The 20,860-nt window shown below is 40.4% G+C and overlaps 1 long non-coding RNA gene across 1 annotated transcript in view; it reads left to right on the top strand.

Moving 5' to 3' along the window:
- Window positions 1–20,066, top strand: part of LOC139042589 (uncharacterized) — a 37,641-nt gene extending 17,575 nt beyond the window's left edge. The window contains exons 3-4 of the long non-coding RNA XR_011499493.1: window positions 1,877–1,936; window positions 19,935–20,066. This is a non-coding gene — a long non-coding RNA (uncharacterized lncRNA). The remainder of the gene's footprint in view (window positions 1–1,876; window positions 1,937–19,934) is intronic.
- Window positions 20,067–20,860: the final 794 nt, after the last annotated feature.

Raw genomic sequence — 20,860 nt, 5'->3', positions numbered from 1 at the left:
GAAAAAATATTTGCAGACTGATGGAAATGATCTAGCAGAGATAGTGGATGGGTAGCAGCGCATGACGAGACTACTGCAGCTGTGAAATCCTTGAGAAGGTGAGAGAGAGCAAAAGTATTTGTGGAAACAACTGTTTTTGACAGGTGTATAGACGTTTTCAAAACTGAAGGCAGAGGAAACATTTGTAGAGTTGATGGTGGCACTATGATGGAATTCTAATCTAGTACTTTCTACTTTTTTCAATGACTTTGAGGCAAAATCCTCATCTGAGAGCGTAGAGAGGAGGTTTGCAGAGAAAGGAAGTTGTCTTGGCAAGTGGGAAAATGGACTTACTTGGGAAGAGTTGTAAGGTTGTTGGGAATTGGTGACTGATCCTGTTAGATTTTTTATCATGAAATTAAGGTGAAATGAATAAGCCAATGTGTGATATTTGCTAGCAATATCCAGCTGCTGTGTGGCAGGCAGACAAAAGGAAGAGCGCAGAAAAAAGACTTTTGTTTTGTTTTTCAGTTACATACAATAGAGCAAGATGTGATGGGGACATTGAGGATGTTCTAAGAGCATGATTATAGTCATGGACCACGGATTCTAGCTTGACTGAGAAGGAAAGGGAAGACAGGAAGGGGGTGGAAAAGTAATGAGGCCATGGATGGAGATCACAGTAGACAAATTAACGAGGTGGATGTTCTACAGTGAGTGAACTGGAAGAAGAGAAGGATCTGAGTGAGATGTTTCACATGGAGATTTTGGTGGTGATGCATTTACTGACAAATGCGAGGTCTCAGTTGTAATGACAGGAGTGGGTGGCTAAGGTGGAAGAGAAGTATTTGAAAGTGAAATCAAAGAACTGGTAAACCCAAGTTTTTGATAAATCATGCATATGGCTGCTCAAGTTCCAAGGAATGATGAATGGTGTAGGGCTGGAATGCATGTAGGTAGTCTGGTAACAACGTCTTCAATAAATAGGAGGTCTGTATAAATAGGACCGTAGAGAGAGCCAGAAGAGAATGAGTGGCACAGCCGGAAGGCAGAACTTCAAGGGAAACGTGGGTTTTAAAAGCTTTTGAAGAAATCAATAGTTTAGAAGCAGCAATGTGGATCAAAAAGAACACCAGGCTCCTTTCCGGTCAGAGACAGGTGCAGAGAACAATTTCAGATTAGCATAGGGACAAAGGGACATTCAAAGGAGAACTGAGAGCATGAGTGAGTTTGTTGGTCATAGATCTGAAGTTTCAGAAAGCACCGTGAGTGGGTGAGACAGGGAGAGGAAGCGGGTTAGTTAGGAGATGTAACGTCGGGTGTCATCCTGTGGATGCTGAATGTCTTGGGAAATTTGGGGTTTTAGGTAGTGATTGTTCTCTTCTGAGAGCTGGTGTGGCGATGGATCACACAAACGTGTCATGGCCCAGCTGTTCGACATCGACATAACCACAGAGAAAATTTATTTAAAAACCATGCTGTGATACAGAAGACTTGCATCCATGTTTGAAATGTTTGGACTAGCCCTTGCGTATCATGGAATGTTCGAATGGGAAAAATCTTAGGTGGCAGCACTTAAGGGGTCTCATAGGATTCCTGCTTCTCTCCTGTGGGGCGTCAGTTTTCAGGTTGGGCTTGACTTGGAAATTTCTCTGCCTACAGAGACGTGTTGGGTAGAAACTTCGAGAATGACATTTTCAAGTTAGAATAGAAAACACATTTCTAGTAGCTGGTTGTTGGCACTTTTTTCAGATTGCATTGCAGAGGGCAAAACATCTCCTTAGGAAACATCTCAGGGAAAGAACTCTGTTATTTTGAATCTGAATTCTGAGCGATCGTAGACAGAGTCTGTGTTAGTGCTCCCATACCAGAAATTGACCGTAACTTATACTTGCAGGGGAAACCAACAGCGTGGGATCAGGAAAAAATGGACAGTAAGAGAAAGAAGTAAAGAGAGGTAAGAGGCTTCATTAATTCTTAGTGAGAAGATTTAATACTAGAATCTCATTGTTTATTTATAGTTTTTTGTGTAATTATGCTAATGAATGTACAGTAACCTTTTAAATTTCAATTTCATGATGTTGGGTTCAGTTATTCTCAACCATTTTCTTTCCTCTAACGTTCCAAGACAAAGAATATCTCTCGATACTCTTAAATATAGATATCTGGACTAAATTGAACTTAGATGACAATTACAGTCAAGATTCTGGAACTCAGAATGGGCAAAGCAGGTAAGCCGTGCCATTTTTAGAATGTTGTTTTAATAAGGCTTGTTCCTGTCTGGGTCGGCTGCATTTTACATGTGCAGTCACTAGGCTGTGAGTATGAAGAGTTATTGCCATGACAACCAGGACGGACTGACTTGCCTTTCAGAAATGGTAACCATCAGCACATTTGTGGATGATACCTGTGGTTCTCAGTGACTTTCTAGAAGGTCATACACTTTTGGCAAATGGTTCCCAGTGGTGTGGAAAGACCACTGGGTAAGGAAAAATGTGAGTTCAGTTCTAGTCATGCCTCTTCATGAGCTGAACGTGGAACCTTGGGCAGGTCTAGTGGGGCCTCAGTTTCTTCATCCATTTAATAGGAAGCTATAGGCTAGATTATATGGTCTTTGAGGTTGTTTCCAGTTTTAAATTTCTCTAATTCCATAGATTTGTATATTACAGGCATGTGGTGCAGGATAATCGTGTCATCACTTTCAAACATCTTGTGAATTCTTTTATGTATTTATATTATATATGTATTGTATTTATTTGTGTGAATTCTCTTTTTGCCATCCCTTCAGAACTGACAGCTTACTCTCTAGATTTTGATTAAAAAAGAACAATGCAAAACTCTTGGGGGTTAAAAATAATCCATGAAGAAAGGCAATTCTAGAAATTTTTTGAGCAACTGCAGCTTTATTGGGCTGCAAGTATAATTTTTTTTGTTGCGATAACATTGGTTTATAACGTTACATAAATTTCAGGTGTATGTCTTTATATTTCAATTCCTGTGTAGATTACATCATGCTCACCACCCTGCAAGTATAATTTTTCAAGGTAATGGACTTGGATGGCTCAACTCATTTGATACACATATGTGCACTGGAATTTTTTTTGAACATCAAAGCATGTACTTCAACCAGTAGTTAATTATTTTGATTATTGTTCGCAATAGAAACATGAACGAATGCTGTTTTGTGAGTTGGCTCTTTGTTCTCTCTGGCTGTGTGTAGTGGCTGGCGATCCATTTTAGCTATCGTTTATATAACAGCTATCCAACGCCTGAGTTCTGTGTAATATAAAGCAATGTTTCATAATGAAGAGTTTCGTCTGTTCTTGTTCAAGTGCCCTATTTCTTCCGTCATTTGAAAAGCTAGCCATGGTAGTATGGTTTCAATGTCAGATGTCCTTTTTATTCTAAAAAAACAGATTGACCCACATTTAGATGTTTTCCTGCTCAAAGGACTTTGAGAGAACTTTTCCATAACATTTAGTCGTTGTGCTTTTCACAATCCCTCCTCCCCCAGCTTCTAAGTAGGCTCCTTGGGCAACCGGAGTCATCATTTCCTTGGATGAGGGCACACAGTACCAACCTGTTGGTTGTTTGATGTGGTGACCCAAATATGGATTTGCTGCTTTTGGTCCATATTTCTATTGTGCCATTGGCAATTTGAGATGACTCAGGTTTGTCTTCTCACTTTAGTCTTTCTTTCTTTTTTTTTTTTTGAGGAAGGTTAACCCTGAGTTAACATCTGCCACCAATCCTCCTCTTTTTGCTGAGGAAAAGTGGCCCTGAACTAACATCCGTGCTCATCTTCCTCTACTTTATATGTGAGACGCCTGCCACAGCATGGCTTATAAGCGGTGCGTAGGTCCACACCCAGGATCCAAACCTGTGAACCGTGGGCCAACAAAGCAGAGAGTGTGAACTTAACCCCTGTGCCACCGGGCCAGCCTCTCGCTTTAGTCTTTCTTATCTGTTCGCGCCTTCATCTTTTTTTCCTACTCCTCTCTCTTTTCCTGCCATTTCTGTAATCTCATACCTTTTATCAGGTCTTCCCATATCTCCTTTTCCATCCCCTTAAATATTCCTAGACTTTCATCTGAATTCATCTGCTTATCTTTATTTATCTTCATTTTTCTTATAAGCTCATGCCTTCATAACTATGGCAGGCTTCATGAGCGTGACACCTGTTCAGTTACATGTACCCCACACTTGGACGGCCTCATGCTTGGGTTAATGCTCTGCGGTTGCCATCTTGAAATTTTTAATAAGGTTTGAACAAGGACCTCTGCCTGTTCTTTTTGCACTGGGCCCCACGAGTTATATAGCTGTTCCTGACTGTCGCTATTTTTTTTTCCTTTAAGTTGGGTACGTGGTTTTTGTTTGAGTTCGTCTCTGATTCTTTTTCATTCCTCATCATATTTTTTCATTTATTGCCTTCCTGTGGTACCTCATTTTGACTGCTATTTTGGTATCTTCATATTTAGCTCAGTTATTTTCTCATATCCTTCAGGAACATTTAGCATTATATAAAAATTGTGTATGGCCAACTTTTGATTGGCCGTCCTGACAAGGGAGGGGGGAATGAGAGAATCAATGAAGATTATAATTCATATAGGGAGGACTCATTTTGGAGAGCATTGTATGGTTTTTCACCTTCAGGAGACTTACCTTTTTATTCATATTTTCTCAGGTTAATTGCTTGGCATTCCCTGAATACACAGTAATTGTGGTTGGAGGAGCCTGCTGAGTGGCAAGGGTAGCTAACCTGAGGTTAAGTATCTCTATTAAGGAGGTTCACTGGTCTCGTATTTTCTGTTCTTAGACGTGAAAGATGAATTATTTTTTGGTTTTCACAGGTTTATTTGAGGAGGTTAGTAGGATGTAAAGACTTTTCTAATGATATTTAGACACCATTTTGGTTTTGACAAACCCAATGGCTTATTATTATCTTTTGACCTGGGGGCAGCCTGAGTCACCTTATTCCTGACACTGTCTGCCCGGAAGCACTTAAATAGTAATGAAGTCTGATGTGCCCCTAGGTTGACCCAGGAAACTATGTTTTTTTTTTTTTTTGGAGGAAGATGAGCCCTGAACTAACATCCACCACCAATCCTCCTCTTTTTGCTGAGGCAGATTGGCCCTGAGCTGATATCTGTGCCCATCTTCCTCTACTTTATATGTGGGATGCCTGTCACAGCATGGCTTGATAAGTGGTGTGTAAGTCCTTGCCTAGGATCCAAACCTGTGAAATCCAGGTCACCAAAGTGGAGCGCTCGAGCTTAACCGCTACACCACAGTGCTGGCCCCTTGGTGTTTTTTGTTTTTGTTTTTTTTAAAAGGTTTTCATATCATTTGTTAGGGGCCAGTCACTATTCTAAGCACTTTAAAAATACAAACTCATTTAATCCTATGGAGTAGCTACTATTAATTATCCCCATCCCATAGTTGAGGAAACTGAAGCACAAATAAGCTATAACTTTCCCAAAGGCACAGCCATTAAGCTCTAATATGAGAGTTTGAACCCAGGCCATGTAACTCAAGTCACGGTGACATGCTGCTGTTCTAATGTATGATCTGTCTAATTTTATCCATTCAGACCCTTTTAGAGTTGGAGTCTTACATGACTGGTGGAAGAAACCCTCATTATACTAAAGGACTTCCTAAAAGTCTCTATTTCTTTAACTTTTCTTCAGTTGGCAATACATAGTAACAAATAAATGAATAGTGAAAAAGCAAAACCAGGCAAACCTCTATATTAAAACTTCATGCAACTCTAGAGTGGAAATATCTGAGATGATCTCCTGGCTCTTACCAAGGTGAATAGTTGACCATATATTCCTGGGAACCAACGTTCAAGAGATGCTTCACTGTCATAATCCCTTTTGGAAACTTGTGGTCACAGCAGGTGACATTGGGGACATCTCTTATCTGTTCCTGTATATGTGCTATGCTTCTTCTCCTGGCTAGACATTACAGAGCGTGGCGTCAGATGCCCAATCAATGTGCTGCGTCAGGATCAATAATCTCAGTAAGCACTCCATTAGGCCCGGGAGCCTTCCAATACTCAGTCCTGTCTGAACTTCACACATTCTTTCATGAAAAAAGAGGGTTTGGGGATTATTTTCTCTACCTGTAGTTTCTTGTGGACAAATGAATCCCGTATTATTGTAGAAATCTAGTCCATAAAGCTGTCAGAATTCTTAAAATATTGACAGTAGAGCCGAGTTCAGCGTCCTTAACCTCTGTAGTAAGTTCTGGGTATGAAATATGAGAGAAGGAAATGATATTTATAAGCAAGTGCCTGAAAGATTAAAAATAAGTTAAAAATGTTAGATGGTAGAAAGAAATGTTAGATGGTAGAAGAGAGGTTGGGAGAGCTCAATTCTTCCCTTGGTTCTGCCACTAAGAATCCTGGGAAGTTAATGAAATCTCTGCAGAATGAGAGAGTTTGACCAGATAATTGTTAGTGTCTGTAACAGCCCGAAATGCTAAATCTTTTTACTTGAGTGAATTTTAGTCCCACAAGTCCATTTCAATCCTAAGTGGGTAAGTACCTATGGAATTCACATGATCCAAAATGGCATGGGAAATGGCATATAGCTATTGTTACCATGTCCTCTACCCTTTCTTTTTCTAGCACCTAAAAGTCTCTTCTTCTCATTTGCTCTCTCTCATGACTCACCCCCTCACTGCCGAGAGCAAGTCAGAAGCCACGTGACAGCTTTGCTCCTATTCTAGAACTTAAGAATTTTTTCTCTGATCTCTTTCTTCAGGAAACAAGCGAATAGGGCTGGTGTGGGTTGTTTTACCTTCTGCATATCTTATTTCTCTCTTAGAATCCTAGAAATTATGCCTACGCAAAATAACACTTTCATATATGAGTTAGGGTAAAGCTAGCAGCTATAAAAGATGACTGTCATGCTTCAAGTGGCTTTACACAAATCAACTATTTGTGGAAGATTAGCCCTGAGCTAACATTTGCCACCAATCCTTCTCTTTTTTTTTGCTGAGGAAGATTGGCCCTGAGCTAACTTCCATACCCATCTTCCTCTACTTTACATGTGGGATGCCTACCACAGCATGGCTTGATAAGCAGTGTGTAGGTCTGTGCCTGGGATGTGAACAGGTGAGCCCCGGGCCACCAAAGTGGAACATGCAAACTTAACTATTGTGCCACCGAGCTGGACCCCAAATCGAGTATTCTTGATCAATTGCTGGCTCTCCTTTAAGCAGTGCTTCAGATATCCAGCGTCCTTTGATCCTGTGGCTCCAGCATCTTCTATACAAACCTTTCAGGGTCACCACACCTGCCTATAACAAGACGATGAAAGGGGAAAAAGCATGGAGTGTCGTTAGTGGAAACTTTTTATGGTCCAAACCTGTAAATTGTGGACATGACTTTTGTTCATATTCCATTGTCTGCATCCAAGGTGTCTGGGAAATGTAGTCTTGTTCTCTGCCTAGGAAGAAGAGGAACCTGGTTTGAGGAAGAGGTGGTCCAGTAGTTCTCAAATTTTAGTGTGCATCAGAATCACCTGGAAAGACTATTAAAATCCAGATCGCTGGACCCCAGTCCCTGAGTTTCTGACGCAGTAGGTCTGGAGTGAGCCCAAGGATGTGCGTTTCTATGAAGTTTCCAGGAGATGCTGATGCTGCTGATTCAGGGACAACACTTTGGAAACCACTGAGCTAATGTGCCTTTGTTACCCTTCTTGATCACATAACATGTGAATTATGTCTCTTGAAGACTTCCAATCTTTATTGAGGGAGAGGAGAAAGGGGCAATTGATTGAGGAGAAAGAAACTTGGCTTAAGGGGAAGTGGGGCCTCCAGAGCACAGTGACCCAAGCTCTGGTCTTGAAGCCACCAAACCTGTGACCTGTGCAAGTGACTTCATCCCTCTGAAGCTTGGTTTCCTGTATGCAAAATGGAAATGAGAACAATATCAATTCTGCTAAAAACAAGAGACTGTCGAGATCAAATGAGATAAATACGGAGTGAAACAATTACCTTCAAAGTGGACATCTGAATTCCCCTCTGGGCAAGAACTGTCTTCCATAAGGAAAATATCTTGACTATTTACTTGAGGGTGGAAAGTGAGACTTGTAGTGCAAGGTCTAAAAGAAGGGAAAAGGCAGTAAAACCGCTCTGAAAGAGAAATGGCTGGGAATTGGGAAGGAGAGCACACCCACCGAGGAGGAGGGTGTGACTAAGTAGAAAGGCTGCCATTTGCAAAAGCACTTTTTAGAACAGGGATGGTTACTGTTCAGTTTTCAGCTGTTAGTGTTTCTAGAGATAAAGCTTTCCTTTCTCCCTGAACGTTCAGGAAAATTGTGGTTTGTTTTGTTGGTGGAAATCAGGGAAAGGAAAATGAGTTATATGTCTGGTTCGGTTCAGAGCAGAGACAAGAGGATGCCTGGGGTGTGTGAGCAAGGAGTGAATGTGAAGAACGCACAGAAGCAGCAGCTCGGAGCCAGAGTTCATCCTGGAAACCCGAGCCCTGGAAATAGGGTCAAGGCTCAACCTGTAAAATTTCATGAAATTTCAGTCTCAGAAATTTGTGTAGGAAGGGTGTGATGCAAATGCTGCAAATATGTGATTAATTATTCTTAGACATACCAAAGGACGCCTAAAATGATGACATTTATAGTGGTATTGCTTAAATTACATTTTTGGATATCTTACTTATTCATTCATATATTATTTACATTATTATAATCTTCATCATACTTTGATTCAGCTTTTAGATTTTATACTTTTATTTTAAGTTTAAGTGTGGTTGCATTTTCTGAAAACTATGAAATTAGCCAAACAGAACACATTTGTTGATGCACATAATTCATAACCAATCTATAAATGAAAACTGGAGTGAGTTGATTCTGAGCCAAATGTGAGGACCATATAGCCTGGGGCATTCCTTCCCCAAGGAAGGCAGGGCACCAAAGAAGTGGGGTGCACAGAGTGGTTATATACCCCCAAACAGGATGTTTCACATAGGATTGAAATGTCCCTTTTACAATAGTCACGAGATTGCTCTGTCGGCGCAGCGATTGATGGACACAGCAGGTAGGTCTGCTGTCTCGGTGGACACAGCAGGGTGGCAGCTCTGTTGTCTGGAGCTGGGTGGTCACAGGTGAGCACAGCAATCAGTTCCTAGCCTAGGGAGAGATGCTTATCCTTAAGGAAATGCCAATATTGGGGGGAAGTTGCACCTTTATCGTAAGGCCATTTGTTCTTTTCTTTGGGACATAGGAAATGCTTAAAGCAGATATACAATGCATGCTCAATGGCCGTGTCAGCCCCTTTTGGAAAAACACAGTGAGGCCTAACTAGGTTTACACAAAATGGCCTCATATACTGCAATATATCCTATTGCATGCCATTTTTATTTGTCACATTGAATTTCAAGGTTAGGAAGTTTTTCTAATAATGATTTGTGTTCCAAGTATAATGTAATGAAGTAAGGGATTGTGCACTTAGGTACCAACCTGGGACTGTATTTGTCAAGAGATGGATCAAAAATGGGAAAAATTATTTCTAGCCTTAGTTAGAAATGCTCTTAGAATGCATTAATTATTATTTCCAAAGAATGTTGTATTGTATATGCTCAGATATTTTCCAGCAGAATAGTTTAATTTGTAGAGATTCCATCTCACCTAAGATCTGTTTCCTAAGCATTTTCTTCTGAAATTATAAGAATAGCCTCTCCCTTAATTTCTAAGAGTATTATAACACCTTTATCATCATGGTATAATTTATGAAAGCGTGTAAATTTTGCATCTTCACCTTTGAGAGTTATTTTTCCCCAAGCCTCTGCCTTTTGGAGTGTTTGCAAAACTCTGCAAGTGACAGCCTCATCCACAATGCAAAGAATCTTTCTACTTGGCTCTTTCTGGGGTAGCGATTAGCGCATCTTCACTGAATATTTACCTTCCTCCAAATTGCTTGTCTGTGCTGTGGATCAGTGAAAGATCTTGGTGAGCTGTCACTCCTTTACATAATTAAGTTTTCCTTGCCAAAAAAGGAAAGTAACAAAATAGAAAGTGAAAGATGCCTGGGGTTGGGCTTTTAAAATGTTTTCCCTTCTTGTTATTTCCCTATTTAAAATAACCCATAAACAAAAGCAAAATAGTTGAGATTGAGGAGTGATTTTATGCGCATCAGCGAGGCTGACAGCTCACATTTTTTCGCAAAACTCTTAAGAATTTTCCTCCGCAGACCACTCCCCACTCAGTGATAAATGGTAAACGCCATAAGGAAAACAGTTTCTCTTTGTTCAAAACCGACTGGTTTGGTGAGTGGGAGAGGGGAAGGGGAGGGGAGAGAGAAGCTTATTGTAGAGAAGCCAGAGTTAGACAGAGATAACTCAAATGTACTGAAATGACAGATGATTCCAGCTTCTCATATCACTTTACATTAGTACAAAACCACTGCCTAGGATTTGTGCTTGATCTCGTTTTTACTATGTAGGAAATAGGCCCCAGAATTAGAATGAAATATACTTTTAGGCTGTCCGGTCACTTTCTAAGAATGTGTAGATGAAAACATTGCTTGCTTAGCTGCATTTTGTCCCTGCTTCCCTCTCTTTGAGTGGGCTCGTGGACCCAATGGAATCCCCTCCCCTGTATTGACTGAGCCCCCTAATGTACGGGGGTGTTCTTCTCTGGTTAGTGTAATAGGGAAAATCGCATTGGCCTATCTATCACAAATGAAAATCATCTTGGGAATATAAGGAGCATTTTCAATTCTGCTGCCATTATTTCAGAGGCAATCAAATGCAGAGGAGTGAAAGTCAAACACAGCGAAAAATGCTGATAGATTGGGCAATCTGCATGGCTCTCTGGGACCATCATTATTTCAGTGTTCAAGAGGAAAATGCACATTTGAAAGATGGTAAATTCCGTCGCCTGCAATCAATCATTCATCTCCTATGGCGACGATAATTGCGGGGGAGGTGGTAGTTCAGAGTTTAACTAGGTAGTCATCCCTACTTGTTTGTTTGTTTCAAGGGGTAGTAAATCTTATATCACATTATGTGGACCTCCCTGCCCCATTAGGATATGGCTCCTAGATCATTTGCAGATATTGGTATTCAGTACCAATTATCTGTGAATGATGAGGTCAGAGTAAATAGAGCAGCCACAAAGAGCAAGATGCTTAGCATTATCTTTCTTCTAGAACATTTTGTCCTTTCTAGATTTTAAAAATAGGTTATGTCTGCATTCTGTGCATTTTTTTTCTACCTTTATAATCTGAAGGTGATTTCATTAATACAGTAAATCTTGGTTGACTGATACGTTAGGAAGATGCTTTTTCTGGGTAAACTAAAAGCCTGATATGGCTCTTCCTAATGTTCTTAAATATTTTATTAGCAATGTCTCTCCTCTACCCCCTTCCTATTCATAGTCTCCTTCAGTTTAATGATATAAAGCAGGTGGAAGGGTTGTCAAAACTGGCTTCCTGTTAGAAACAATCTCTGAGAATGTGGTGTGTTTTCTTCCTTATTTTTCTCATTATTGGGTGTCTCAGGCTCTAAAGACTCATATGGCAGTTTCGAGAAATATGTATCCTGCATGAGACCAGTGTTCTGAGAGTTTTCAAGCCATGAAAATCAGATATCAAGGTTTCTATACATTTTTTTAAGCTTTCAGAATGTGAATTCCAGGTTTTTCTTCTTCTTCCTAATTCCGAAAAGCCCAGTCTCCAACCCCATCTCCCCTCTCTTCCCCTTCCTGTCAGGGATGGGGCAGCACTAATCACGGTAGACTGAGTCTTGCAGGGAGGTTGAGGCAAGTTTACTCATCAGTCTCCATGTCTGGGACAAAGCTGTTTAGTCACTGACAACTCCCTCAGTTATTGATGGTTCAGAAATTTCATCATTCTTAACTTTCATCTGTAACCCTTCCTCCCAAATAAATTGCGCCTGGATATTCAAATTACTATTTAGTGGAGGAAACTAGAAACAGCTTTCCCTCCTTTTAGTTTTTTGACAAGAGAGCATTAAAGAGCAAAAAGAGAAAGAAAGGTAGGAAAAGATACAATGAGGATATGACACTTTGGGATCCCTGCCTTAGAATGGGACAGGAGAGCGTTAATAAGAATGAGGAGAGGGCTGTGTCCTGCTTTCTTTGAAGTGACCCCAAAGTTCCTATGCCCCCCTCTTTCAAATCTTTTATTGAAATATATGTACAAAAAGGGGTGCGTATCATAAGTGCACAGCTGGATGCATTTTCTCAAATTATCACACCATGTAATCGACACCCAGGACAAAACCCAGACTGAACCACAGCTAGAAACCCTCCTCCAATTTCCTTCCAGTTACTACCCCTCACTCCCAAGGGTGCCCACCATCTGAACTGCCAACAGCACAGATTTGCTTTGCTTGCTTTTTGTTGTTTAATATAAATGGAGTAATCCAGAATGCACTCTTCTGTCTGGCTGCTTGTACTCGATGTTGTGTCTGTGAGGTTCATCCACGTTGGTGCATGTAGTTTTGGATCGCTCATTCGTCCACTGCCTTTTTCCACTACTTAATTTGATATTGTATGTGTGAAGAGCCAGCTTCTTTTCTTAGAGAGATGGGAGTGGTCAAGAGCACAGAATCTGGAACTAGGATGTCTGTGTTGAAAACCCAGTTCCTCTATTTGTTAGATATGTCATCCTGAGTTGTCACTCAAGCTCTGTGGCCTTCATATCCTTATCCGTAACATGGGGATAATAATAATATTTTCTTTATGGAGTGAATCCTTAATAAGGTAGGCATTAACGTGCGTTAATACATGTAAAGCATTTAGGAGAGTGCCTGGCATATGGACTCAATAAGTGTAAGCTATTACTAGTTCTCTAACTCACACTTCATTTTCCTCCTTCCACATTACTTCAATCTCTGAGCACAGAATGGGGGAATAATGTATGCCAACTGATCAAAAGTAGGGAAGAAGCGCCTTTGACAAAAAAAAGAAGATTATTCCTCATACACTGCTGGTGGGAATGCAAACTGGTGCAGCCACTTTGGAAAACAGTATGGAGATTCCTCAAAAAATTAAAAATAAGAATACCATATGATCTAGCTATTCCTCTACTGGCTATTTATCCAAATAACATGAAATCACTAATTCAAAAAGATACACATCCCTATGTTCATTGCAGCATTATCCACAATAGCCAAGACTTGGAAGCAACCCAAGTGCCCATCAACGGATGACTGGGTAATTTATTTATTTCTTTACTTATTTTTCTTCAGATGTACATCGTAATATATTTTGAATTCTGTGTAGATTACATCATGTTCACCACCCAAAGACTAATTACAACCCATCACTACACACATGCGCCTAATCATCCCTCCCCCTCCCCTCTGGTAACCACCAATCCAACCTCTGTTGCTATGTGATTGTTTGTTGTTGTTTTTATCTTGTACTTATGAGTGAGATCATACGGTATTTGACTTTCTCCCTCTGACTTATTTCACTCAGCATAATACCCTCGAGGTCCATCCATGTTGTCACAACTGGCTGGATTTCATCATTTCTTATGGCTGAGTAGTAGTCCATTGTGTATAAGTACCACATCTTCTTTATCCATTCGTCCCTTGATGGGCACCTAGGTTGCTTCCAAGTCTTGGTTATTGTGAATAAGGCTGCAATGAACACAGGGGTGCAGATATCTTTATGCCTTTGTGTTTTCAAGTTCTTTGGATAAATACCCAGCAGTGGGATAGCTGGATCGTGTGGTAGATCTATTCTTAATTCTCTGAGGAAACTCCATACTGTTCTCCATAGTGGCTGCACCAGTGGATAAATGGATAAAGAAGATGTGGTATATATATAAAATGAATATATATACAATGGAATACTACTCAGCCACAAAAAAGACAAAATCGTGCCGTTTGTGACAACATGGATGGACCTAGAGGGTATCATGCTACGTGAAATAAGTCTGACAGAGAAAGACAAATGCTGTATGATTTCACTCATATGTGGAAGATAAACAAACACATAGATAAGAACAGATTAGTGGTTAACAGAGGGGGAGTAAGGAGAGGGCAAAAAGGGTAAAGGTGCACACGTAGCTGGTGATGGATTAAAAACGAGACTATTGGTGGTGAACGTGAGGCAGACTATACAGAAGCTGAAAAATAATAATGTACGCTTGAAATCTACAAAGTGTGAGAAGCCAATATGATCTCAATAGAATAATCAAAAAGAGGTTCTTGATATCATTTGCCCTTTGCTCCCATTCTGTCAACTTCAAATGGAAAGTACGTACATTTAATTTTTGATGCTTTATTGTTTAATTAAAAACCCTAATTACTCACTGAAAATCTAATAAATAACATTTAGTACATAGTGATGAAAATTTAATTTGCTACAAAAACTATATTTTCTCAAATAAAGATATAGAGAGGGGCCATCCTGGTGGTGTAATGAAGTTTGCACACTCTGCTTCGGCAGCCTGAGGTTTGTGGGTTCAGATCCTGGGTGTGGACCTACACATCACTCGTCAGGAAATGCTGTGGCAGTGTCCTGCATACAAAACAGAGGAAGATGGGCACAGATGTTAGCTGAGGGCTAATCTTCCTCACCAAAAAAAAAAGATATAGAGAGAAATATTAGTGAAAAGAAATTCCATACTATTATGCTTTAACTCACTTCCCCAGCTCATTATTTACTCTTAGTGTTGATGGCCTAGTCCCACCTTGGCAGTGTTTATGATTTGAAGTATTTTATTGGGGGTGGTGGTGGTGAGGAAGAGATGGAAACATATGATCAAATGACTGAAATGATCAAAAGTGACTGAAAAATTTTGCACCTTCCCTTCACTTCCTCACCCCCACTCACCTTCCCCCCACCATCCTAACCCGCACTTCCTCACGTCCTGGTCCAGGATGAACTGGGAACAATGGTGCAATATCATTTAGCTACAAAAAAGAATATGTTAATAAATACTAAATTATTTATTTCTCCCTCTCTGTCCTCTCTATGTTTGCCTAACTAGCATCAGACAGGAAAAAGTCTCACAGACTTGAAAAAGCGTAGAAATTGCAAATCTTTTTGTAGGAAAGACATTAGAATATGTATAGATATTTTATTATTTAAGTTGGACATTAAATTTCCTCAGCACGTTGCTTGTCTTTTGTTATGCCTGCAACTTAGGTCTGTAAAAAACCATGTTTTAAATGCCATTAAATGCTATGTTTTCCTGAGAAAGCAGTTCAAGAAAGTTCAGACAAAAATTGCACTGTTTTTGTCTTTGTCTTTGAAAATTCGTTGTATTTTTTTGAAATTCGTTGTATTTCCCATTTTCTTTTTTTTTTTTTTTTAAGGATAATTTTTCTGCTGCTTCTTTTTTTTTTTTTTTTTTAAAGATTTTATTTTTTCCTTTTTCTCCCCAAAGCCCCCTGGTACATAGTTGTGTATTCTTCGTTGTGGGTTCTTCTAGTTGTGGCATGTGGGACGCTGCCTCAGCGTGGTCTGATGAGCAGTGCCATGTCCGCGCCCAGGATTCGAACCAACGAAACACTGGGCCGCCTGCAGCGGAGCGCGCGAACTTAACCACTCGGCCACGGGGCCAGCCCCGTATTTCCCATTTTCATTGGTATATAATGTGTGAAAGCAATTTCTAGGAGACAGAGAACACAGATATTATAACGTCTTAAGGGTAGCTATCTCGTGGAGAAGCCCTGGACCAGTTTCTCACATCTGAAATTACAAACAATGCTTCAGTATCATAGTTTATCTTGAAATACGATTCACCAAATATTTAGGTCAAAGTAAATAAATAACCACTGTGGTCTCATTAGCTCCTTATGTTATAAGAAAGCAAGGATGCCTATGGACACATGTGATACTGGTAATTCAGTTTTAAGTAAGTTTATATATATGAAACAAATTTTAAATATTTGAATAAGTCAAATTCCATAGAAATCAACCCAAGGGGGAAGAAAAAGAAACTGTAAATCACTGTGTAATGTAATTATACAGAATTCCCATGATTATAGCCAGGGTGCCCTTGAGTACTTCAAGAAGAAATTTAATTAGTGATATTCAAAGCATGTTTCTGAGTTATATACTTTCGTTTCTGCTTCACACACTTATACCGTCTTCCACTGTTCTCGAAGTTTCTCCTCAGCTAATGTTTAGGTATATCTGTTTGGGTTGATAAAACGATGTACAACTTTTCCGCACTAGTGGATTAATGCTAAGGGAATAGTGTTGGGTTATTTCAGAGGAGTGAGGATAAGGTGACCCTGCCTTGGCTGGGGCAGTCCAGTTTCAGCACCGAGAGTCCCGTGTCCTGGGAAACCCGTCATTCCAGGCAAGCTGGGATGATAGGTTACCCTAAGAAGATCTTCTGACCCCCAGATCTCTCTACCATTGGCCTGTCGCAGACTCTGAAATGAATCCTTTTACACTGAGTATTGTGTTTTCAGGAGTTCACGTTAAAATGCAAACGTACCAAGATCACACGTTAATATCGGTTTTCATCATTCAATTTTTACCGGGAGTGTTTTATCAGCCATGCAGCTTCCACTTTAGACAGCAGAGATCTGCACCGTGACGGAAGAGTAATTATTGGTAGTGGGGAGGAAAGGAAAAGAAGAACCGTTTGTTAAGCACCTACTGTGTGCTAAGGAATTTGAAGGGTCCTTAACAGAAACAGTTCAGAAATAAGGCACTGGGCCTCTGGAGAAGGTGTGATCTTGGGTTAGAGGGTGGGAAAGATGAGGAGCGAACCCCCTAAAAGACGAAGGACATCATGACCTTCCTGAGTGGAGATGATAGAGATGAGGTCACCCCCAGATCTGCTCTTGGGCCCCGCCTCTTTCTAACAGTGTGATTGCGACCAGAAGTCTTAACCTCCAACACTGAGTTTCCTCATCGCTAAACTGGGATGTAATTCTTCCTCACAGGGATTTTGTGTTTCATAAAATTACATGAACTAACGTGTGTAAAATACTTAGGATAGTACCTAGTACCTAAAACGCAGTATATGAATTGAAGCTACTACTCTTTCTGCTGCTATTGTTATATTTGCTCGGGGACATCTGATCAGAAAGCCATGGCGTCTGAGTGGGTGATATTCGTCCCTGCTTTCAAGAGCCCATCATTTCCTTTGTCTCTTTGACATGTATTTGCTGCCTTTGCTGGAAATCACTGGATTTATTGTTGCATATGTGCACATGGGTACCCAAATAGGATAAAAACAACAACAAAAAGCCATTGACTTTGGGGGGGCCGGCCCGGTGGTGCAGCCATTAAGTTTGCACGTTCTGCTTCAGCAGCCCGGGCTTCACTGGTTTGGATCCCGGGTGTGGACCTATGCACTGCTTGGCAAGCCATGCTGTGGCAGGCGTCCCACGTAGAAAGTAGAAGAAGATGGGCACGGACGTTAGCTCAGGGCCAGTCTTCCTCAGCAAAAAAGAGGAGGATTGGTGGCAGATGTTAGATCAGGGCTAATCTTCCTCAAAAAAAAAAAGAAAAAGAGGGGAGGAAAAGGAAAAAAGGAGCCATTGACTTTGTTTATAAAATCATAATCACAGGAGCATTATTTTTCTTCCATGCCCCATTCTGAGCCCTGTTCTACAGGCTTCTCTCAGGCATCCATTCAATGCCTCTCATTTTTATGGGACTTAAGCTACATTTAAGGTGCTACATAAATGCAAAATAATAAAAAAGGAGAACAATTTTGGGTGTTTCCAGATCTGTGCTCTCAAAAGGACTGCACAAAATTCTTCATTTTCCTTCACACCGCTCTGCCTGAGCGTTATTTATGGGAGTGACCCAATGGTCGACACGGAATGAGATTTCATCCAGCTAAGACATCGCAGTTATTCATAGGTGAACCGATGGGCTAAACTATCAACAAATTTCACTAGCAACAATCCAATGATATAGTCACATAAAATTGAAATTTTAATGAAATGTAACTTTCCATGCATTCATAGATTGAAAAGGAAAAAAGAATACCATTTCCTCCTCTGAGTGTAGATTTAAAGTACAGTTTCCTGTATTTTTATATAGGTGCCTCCTAAAGGTAGGTACAATATTTGTGGCCATAGAAATTTTTAAATCCACTTTTATTCCCCAAATGAGTATTACATGTAAACACTTGAAACTGATCTTAAAAGCCTTGGCATAAATGTAAAGAGCAGAAGATCACAGATTGTCAAATTTGGAAGGTATAGCAAAGAGTAGTTGAATAATCCCTTCGTGTTACAAGTGAGAATTTTGCTTTGAGATTGCACACGTATATTAGATGAGTCACATTTAGGTCTTTTAATTTCAGTTCTCTTTCCATTACATTACGTCTTTTCTTTTTTTCTTTTTAAAGATTTTATTTTTCCTTCTTCTCTCCAAAGCCCCCCAGTACATAGTTGTATATTTTTTAGTTGTGGCATGTGGGATGCCGCCTCAGCATTGCTTCATGAGCGGTGCTAGGTCTGGGCCCAGGATCTGAACCTGTGAACCCCAGGCCACTGAAGCAGAGCGCGTGAACTTCACCACTCAGCCACGGGGCTGGCCCCCATTACATGTCTTTCTTAAGAAAAATCTCAGCAAATGGTACTGAATAGAGTTCTAGAGAAAGAGGGGGAAAATAGAGGCATCCCTTCTGGAATGCCAAGTAAGATACAATAGTTTTGATTATTTTAAAATGCTGGTAAAATAAAGATATAATCAGGATAGTCAGGAAGAACATAAGGGAGGGAGCAAAGTAATCTTTTGGAATAGAATGGAAAGTTCCCATCAATGACTTTCTGTCAAATCCTAGGAAGAATTCTAAGGAGATGATATGTTGCTAATTATTTACCTGGTAACCTATGGGGCTACTGCATTTTTTTTTCTAGAAAATAAAGGAGTAAAGCAATGGTTAGCTAAGCCCCATTTATTTCTGATTCCTCATCCTAATTAGTTCAGAGTTTTTCAAAGTGACGTGTCTAGACCGTCAGCATCAAAATCAATGCAGTGCTTGCTAACAATGCAGGTTTCTGGGCCATTCTTCAAATTTACTAAATCACAATCTCTGAGGGAGGGGACCTGAGAATCGGCCCTTTGGTAACTTCCTTGGATGACTCTGAAGTACGGTAGTGCTCAAGAGCCGTGTTGTGTTACCCTTCCATGCTGGATCAATGGTTTGATGCTACAGATAAAGTGAAAGATAGTCTCATGCATCACTTCGGTTCAGGGGTATTTGAAGACGTGGCCGTGCTAAGTGTTCTTTGCAGGAGACTTTTGGTTCATTACAGGAAATAAATATTTCACTGTATGTGGCAGAATCTGAAAGACCTACCAAAGAAATTTCTTAGATTATCAAAGTTTGCATCTATAAGATGTGGCTCTGTTAAGGCAGCTTTTCGCATAAACCTATGGGATTTGAGTAATGGACATTATGTCTGTTAGAATTCTATAGAATCAATGGGCTTACTTCAGAGATGGAAAGATGACGCCATCAAGCAGCAATTGGCAATTTTTTAATGTAAAAGGCCAGATAATAAATGTTTTAGGCTTTGTGGGCCATACAATCTCTGTTGGAACTACGCAACTCTACTGTTGTATTGTGAACTCAGCCATAGACATACATAAATGAATGAACATGGCTGAGTTCCAATAAAACTTCATTTACAAAAATTTTATTTACAGTCTGTAATTGGCCTTTAGGCCATAGTATGCTGACCCCTACCAGAAAACATTTAGTATGTGATTCAATCAATATTTAAAGTGAAAAACAATACCACAAATATTGAATAAGTATTCAAAATCTGTATTTATATAACGTCAATAAAATAGGTAAAAAATATGGATATGGTGTTTCTTTTGCCTTCTACCTCTACTTGTGATACATTGGCATTTTCACGAATAATGAAACATTGTAAATAGAGCCACAAACTGTCCTCTCATCAAGAAGTGAAGTCTATTTCCACAGCCCTTTAAGCTGGACCTGTGATTTGCTCTGTCCAATAGAAGGCCCCAGAAGTGATGTTGTAAAAGCTCCAACCCGAGGCCTCTCATGCTGGGAATCCTGATGGAGAAAGAAAATCCAGGTGGAGAGAGGCCCCAGCTGTCTCTGCCTTCCCAAACATCTCAATAGAGGCCCAGACCTGTGGGTGAACCCAGACGAGAGCAGGTAGGCCCAGCCCGAATTACCAAGTCATAGCATAGTGAGTTAAATAATGGTTTTTGTTTTAAGCCTCTACCTTTTAGTGGGTTTTATTTTCCAGCCATAGATAACAGACACAAATAGGAACAAGGTCACGAGCTGAGTGTGGAAAGGGGAGGATGTCTGGAGTTTGAAGAAAAGCATGAAATGGAGATGGTTTGAGATGGTATATGTGTGAGCGTCTTAGGGAAATACAGCAGGGCTGATGGAGACCGATAGGAATTCATCTCAGCTGAATGAACTTAAAGTAGTTTAAAGTAAGGCCAGTCAGAATGGTTGTATTGTCTCCAGTAACCTTCCACCTGTGCAGGCAATGAGTAAGCGCAGTTGGATTTACCCAGGTTGGAGTGGCGTTTTGGCAGGTGAGCATGAGGAAAGGAGGGAGAGGAAAGTGAAGTGTGGGTTTATGCAAGGGAATGATTCAATAATACAATGGGTACAGAGGATCCTGAGGCTATGGTGACTGCGAGAGACCTTGTAGGGTCAATGGATTGTTGGACTCTTTTGGTCAATGAACTGTTGGAAAAGTAGTAGAGGGAATGAGCTGGAAAGACAAGAGCTGGTGGCCAGAGAGTGCTATACTTGAAATTAAAACTATGGAGGGGATGATAGTTCTGCCGTGAGCCAATCTGCCCAGCTGAACCACCTCTCCCAGATTGCCTTCTGGTATGCTTCTATTTAGGGAAGGTGGAAGTGAAGCAGCCATTTTGTTTTTACACTCAAAAGGTTG

Source organism: Equus asinus, chromosome 30 (genome assembly GCF_041296235.1).
Source record: "Equus asinus isolate D_3611 breed Donkey chromosome 30, EquAss-T2T_v2, whole genome shotgun sequence".
NCBI classification, from domain to species: domain Eukaryota; kingdom Metazoa; phylum Chordata; class Mammalia; order Perissodactyla; family Equidae; genus Equus; species Equus asinus.
This window is presented reverse-complemented; position numbering and strand designations above follow the sequence as displayed.